Here is a 5,851-nt window from a genome sequence, read left to right on the forward strand (position 1 = left end):
ATCGTCTGGTATTTTGAACTGTTTCTCTCGATACCATTTCGCGCAAACCATATATCAACACTGATAAGATCATTGTTGATTGTTCCTTCAACTTTGGAGAGTTCATTGTCAGCGTAAAAGATTTGAGTGTCGTCAGCGTAAGTGGACAGAAAGCTCTTCTCAATAACATATGAAAGATCGTTCATAAAGATGTTAAATAATAAGGGGCCGAGGATAGATCCCTGTGGTACACCATTACATATAGATTGCCAATTCGAAAGTGTGTCCCCCAGTCTGACTCTTTGGAATTGATTTGATAAGTAACTTTTATCAGGGTAGTTTTTGCTTCGTCTGCTCCATATTCCTTTAATTCCAAAACAATCAGTCCGTGAGGTAAGGTGTCGAACGCCTTGGACAAGTCCATAGAGATCAGACCAATCAATTTGTTGTTATCAATTTCTTTTTTCCATTGTTCGGTTAAACTAAGAAGCGCTGAGTCGCAGCCGTGACATTTCCTATAGGCAAACACATATTTGTGATAAATTTCTTCAAAATACGGGCTTATTCGGCAATGAACAATTTTTTCGAAAAACTTCGAGAAAGCTAGTAAAATCGTTATCGGCCGATAGTTGGTTTTTAGTAGGCTGCAATCTTTTTTTAGGGTCGGAGTGACCTCGCCAAGTTTTCTTTGTAGACACTTGGTCGCAGACTGGTTTTCTGTGTCAAAATATATTATATAAGGTAGTCTTAATGCTTGAATTTTGCGTATCAAACCGGCTTCAGGGCCGAATTATTCTCTGCCACTCGCTTGGTGCTACTCCAGAGAAATTAAGACAGCAATCAGTTACAGGGGTGGCGAATGGTCCTTCAAAATCTCTGGGTCTCGCAAAATTTTAGTCGAATTTCACGGGTCTCGCAGTCTTGTTTTTTAGCGGTTATGTGCATCTCGCAGACTCAAAGTCTCGAGTTTTCGTAAGGCTAAGGGTACGTCTCGAAGTCCCAATTTGTTTGTGTATCTGATTTTAGAAATGACGCCTCCTCGTCGGTATCCGGTCATTTCGCCCCAACCAAAAGTCACTTCGCCTCATAATTGAAGTCACTTCGCTCCATACAAGAGTTACTTCGCTCCATACAGAAGTTACTTCCCTCCATGCAAGTACCGCGACCTCCAGACCAAACTGTTCAACTTGTGGGACGAATACGAGGCCAACGAACGGTCAGCCAAGCGGTTGCTGAAAGCCTGCTCTTACCTGAATGCACCGAGGGATTAGGCGGATAAACCAAACAAACAAAAAAACAAACGGCTCCTTTAGGAGCCACCAAATAAAATAAAAGCAATGATCAACAATGCAATACATAGCATACAGAAAAAAAAAATAAAAACGTGACAATTCCGTTGATAAAAAGAAAAAATCATAGAAAAAGCCGAATAATTTATGCAAACTTATTTTTATTCAAACTCGTAATCTTTTCTAAAAGCTCCCTTTTCTAAAATTATTGTTTAAAGTAAAAGAACAAGAACAAAGCAAAAGATTAGTAGTGTTTCATCGCTCTAAAGTCCTGAAATTTGAAGTGTACGTCATTGCTGCGCTGCCATGGCTGCGTTGTCATGGCAAGTTTTCAACCAATTACGCGCGGTAAAAGCGAGACGACATTTACCGAATGTCGTTTCTCTCGAGTAAGCAAAACTAGAGGCCGATAACGATAAGAATTAACAAGAACAGTTCAAGTTTCCGTGCATTAACGGGGATTTGAGGGATAAAAACGGATAAGAATTCGTGTTGAGGAAAGTAATCGAACGAAGTGATATTTAGTGTATTTTGAGGGATTACAACGTATAAGAATTCGTGATAAGGAAAGTAATCTAACGAAATGATATTTAGTGTTACCAAACGTATTTAAGCGAACGCGACTGGAAGCTGCAGTAGTTAATAATCTGAACTGACATAAGACTTAAGTTCAAAATCAGTCCAACTCCAACATCAAAACGAAAAGTTCACGACAAATTTCACTAATTTCTTACATGGAGCGAAGTAACTTCTGTATGGGGCGAAGTAACTTTTGTATGGGGCGAAGTGACTTCGATTATGGGACGAAATGACTTTTTGTTGGGGCGAAGTGACTGGGGGTGAAATGACCATGGGGCGAAATGACCGTTGATATTGAATTTCAATGAGGCAACAGTTCCAGCCAGGTCGAAGAAGCACGCTAGAAGGCTGTACGAGTTCATTCTAGCTCTCAACTAAATCTGGGGCTCGAATTTTAAGAGCCTGAACGTCTCGCGCTCGCACTTAAAACACTTTGAAGTCTCGGTTTCTCAACCTAAAAAAACCAAAATGTCTCGGGCTCTCAGAGAAAAACGCTTGTCTTGCCGTCTCGCAAAGTCTCTTACCGTAAGTGTTAGCATTCTAAATTCGTGTGGTTACAAAAGCGACCTACCGTACTAGGAGTTTCCCTTTAGTAATATTTCTTCGAAATCAATCTCCGCGTCGATAACAGAGCAGCCCTCTATAGCTATCGGGAGGAAAAGATGGAGAACTAGATGAGAAGATGTCATTATTGTTCATCCGTATAGCATAATATGTGCGATACGCAGTTTAGCATATATTTGTATGCTGTGCGTTTGGAATCCGTACATGTAGTCCCTTGGGTTTTCCGTGGTATTTGTATTTAAGCGAGTGTTTAGTATGGGTTCATTCTCTCGGCGTGTTACCAGCGCTGTGTCATTCATCATTCTTCAGTTTCATCTACAACTGCAGTTCAAATATGAATTATTTCATATGTGCTTCATATCATTTCACTCCTCACGGGAAGATATGAACTCAATTAATTGACCTCGCTCCCAATGTGTGGCTTCATAGCTCAGTTGGTAGAGCATCACACCGGTATCGCGGAGGTCACGGGTTCGAATCCCGTTGAAGCCCTGTTTTTTTCAGGCTTCTTCTTTCCAGTCTCTTAAATTGGAAAATTTACTGCGATGATCATTCTTCACTTTCATCCACAACTGCAGTTCAAATATGAATTATTTCATATATACTTCACATCATTTCACTCCTCAGGGGAAGATATGAACTACGTCAAGTCGCAAGAGCGTGGGAAAACGAGTCTGCAATGTCCTTCGGGCGGTCAGCGGCTAGGGATCCAGTCGTGACCCCAGCTCAGATCACGCTGCGGCCAAAACGGTGTGGCGGTTGGGGAAGTTTTTCTTTTCCAGTGACCATCATTTGTGAAAAATAACGTAACATTGTTCCACTAAACGTTTTCTGGCCGGGAAAAATTGTTTTTCTATTTGTGCATTCGTTTGGATTCCGCCTCTATTTATACAAATGACGTCAATGGCCGCTGTCACGCCACGACATTTTCCAGATTCAACTTTCGTTACCAGATGGTAATTTCGAGTTATTTTCTTTTTCTGCGTATTTTTCATCTTCCTTTCTCTTTTAATTCTACGTCCTTCTACTTAGGATGGTTTTTGAATGCCTAGCAAGGTTTAAAGTGGCGTTTACCACGCTATCCACGGCCGTATTGGCAAAAGAGAAGTGTTTCGCCGAAGTAGCAGGATAACGGTAAACACGGTAACTTTGAACGCTTTGTACAAAGTCAATATACTTTGGCCGAGAAACGTTTTTCCAGAAACGTGATGTATATCCCTCCAATGTCTGATTCATCACTGTGATTGCTTTCAAAAGCGTTGAACTTTTGAGAAATAATTATTTTAAAATCAGCTCCAACGCTCCATCTAATTTAGTATGCAATATTTGAAACTTTATTTGTTAATCTCTTCGGCAGTTTTTTAATGTTTATCGAATGATATTGCATTAAAAGGCCTTTTGCTTCAACGCTGTGTAGTTTTCTCATTATTTTGCGTTGCGATAGTAATTTCTGAACAGTTTTTTTGCGGGGACTTATTTTCGGCCTGATTTTGCTGCTATCAGACGGAAAAAGTTTGCGGCTCGATATTTTTGGTTTAAAGCGAAACTGAAACAAAAGAAATTCATTTTTAAATAGTATTCGGTAACCTCTGCTCGGGAGATAAAAATCGGCCGATTTATTTTTATTTTTTAGCCGGAAATCATCGGTCGTTTCTTAGGCGCAGGGCCTCTTAAGTTCTACATTTCGCCCTTTGTTTCTGATGCAAGTTTGTATGGTACACATAATATTAGAATCGGCGGGGCTAACGATCCGGGATTCAAGTCTCTTCTCGGATTCTTCAATGAAAGACCGGCATGTTGGCTGGAAGAATCCGAGGTCCAAGTTTCGTTACCTTGAATCTGTATCACAAGAGCTTATTGAGATTACTCGGTCGATGAACATTTAGTTCGTTATTAGGGGTCCAGTAGGAGGGGCCGGCAGCCGTAGCGTACTTTGGTTCCTACCCAGATTTCCTGCGCCAATCTTGGTGAGGTTTTTTCTGGCCTCCGAGTGTCCGCTGCGGTGGATACTCGCTCGGCTTGCCTTGTATTGCTTCAATTTTCGTATTTTCTTCTTTCTTAGTCTATGTTTTTGCTAGCCTTTATCATTTTTTTGTTGCACGAGCTGGGGTATCCAACCCCCGGGGAGTGTTATATTTGCTTGTATTTGTGTCTGTAATTAAAGACAGTGCTGGTTACCGCGGCACACTGCATTATTCTCCATATTGTTCTTGTATCTTGTTGCTTCAATGGTACGGTTAATAGCACAGAATGAAATAGACACCGCAGAAATACGTTTTTTGACGTCACAGTGACCGGTCAGTGGTCATCACCATCAGGCTGTGCTGTCCTTCGATCGATCAGTTCGCTGAGGTCGACTAAAGGATCGGTATTTTGCTTCGTTTTAACATAGTTACGGTTTTAAGGTCGAAAATATCCTTGACACTTCTCTTTATTGGTGAGTTTGACGTCCCTTAAATGGGTTTTCAATACTCAAACAGTGTTCGTAAAGAATAGCGGTACAGGGGAGTCGTTTCGTGTGGAGTAATGTGCAGTTTGCTGACTCGTGCTGACGAAGCGTGGATCGTGTTGTTTAAGCTTCAGAACTGTCAAAAACAACGATGGGTATCCAGGCAAAGCAGAAGATCGGTTCTTTATGAACCTTTTACAAGGGGTTTGAAGACTGGTTGGATTTAAAGTGTAATTTGAATGAAATGGTAGAAGTACATGTAAGTCGGGACCGTTTTATTCACACTCACTTTGCGCCGACATGTTGCTTGTTTACTTTAGATTATAATTCGCAACGCGTCAAAGAAACTTTGATAAGAATTTTGTCTTTAAAGACTGGCTTCTTTGGCGTTTCTATCACCTTTCTGACTTTCTACGCCTTTTGGAACGGGTGAAATAATTTTTTTTGTACCTGTCGTTCGCTGTCAAAATGACACATTTGTTCATTTCATTCACAAGATACTTCTCTGCCATTTATAAAAGATTGTTTAGGCCTACATGTATATAATGATGGCGTGTGCGAAGGGAGTAGAAATAAAAAATATTGTGATTTGTTGGCCGCAGCGAACGCTGGAAATACTGAAAATATTCAAGACCGCTCAATATCTTCGGTTCATTGAGAATTTTTCATTGCTTGAAGTTTTTTGTTTACATCGGGTATATGCAAATTTTCAAGACCTTTTTCTTGTACATGTACGCACATGTAACTAAACATTTTAAAATGCCCAAACAACTGTATTTCTTTAGATGAAACCGCTTCCACTTGTGGGATGTGGTCAAGTTTCACTTCTTTTGACGCTGAAATGGCATTCAACAGTTCAGACTGGCAGTAATCTATTCTTTAATGAAACCCACTAGTTTGTTTTGTTTGCTCAGTCACTTGAAGCTTTTCGATTTCTATTTCCCTATCTTATATGTGCATTGTATCAACTTATATAAATAACTGACAGCTG

At 40.4% G+C, this 5,851-nt stretch overlaps 1 protein-coding gene across 1 annotated transcript in view; it reads right to left on the bottom strand.

The window, feature by feature from the left end:
- LOC149106276 (beta-1,3-galactosyltransferase 5-like) overlaps positions 1-5,851 on the bottom strand; it is a 42,930-nt gene that overhangs the window by 14,625 nt on the left and 22,454 nt on the right. The window contains exon 2 of the mRNA XM_089297490.1: positions 2,419-2,493. The gene's annotated coding sequence lies outside the window, so the exon portion shown is untranslated. The remainder of the gene's footprint in view (positions 1-2,418; positions 2,494-5,851) is intronic.

Source organism: Orbicella faveolata, unplaced genomic scaffold (genome assembly GCF_042242905.1).
Source record: "Orbicella faveolata isolate gen_17 unplaced genomic scaffold, um_ofav_v1 contig_3, whole genome shotgun sequence".
Classification (NCBI taxonomy): Eukaryota; Metazoa; Cnidaria; class Anthozoa; order Scleractinia; family Merulinidae; genus Orbicella; species Orbicella faveolata.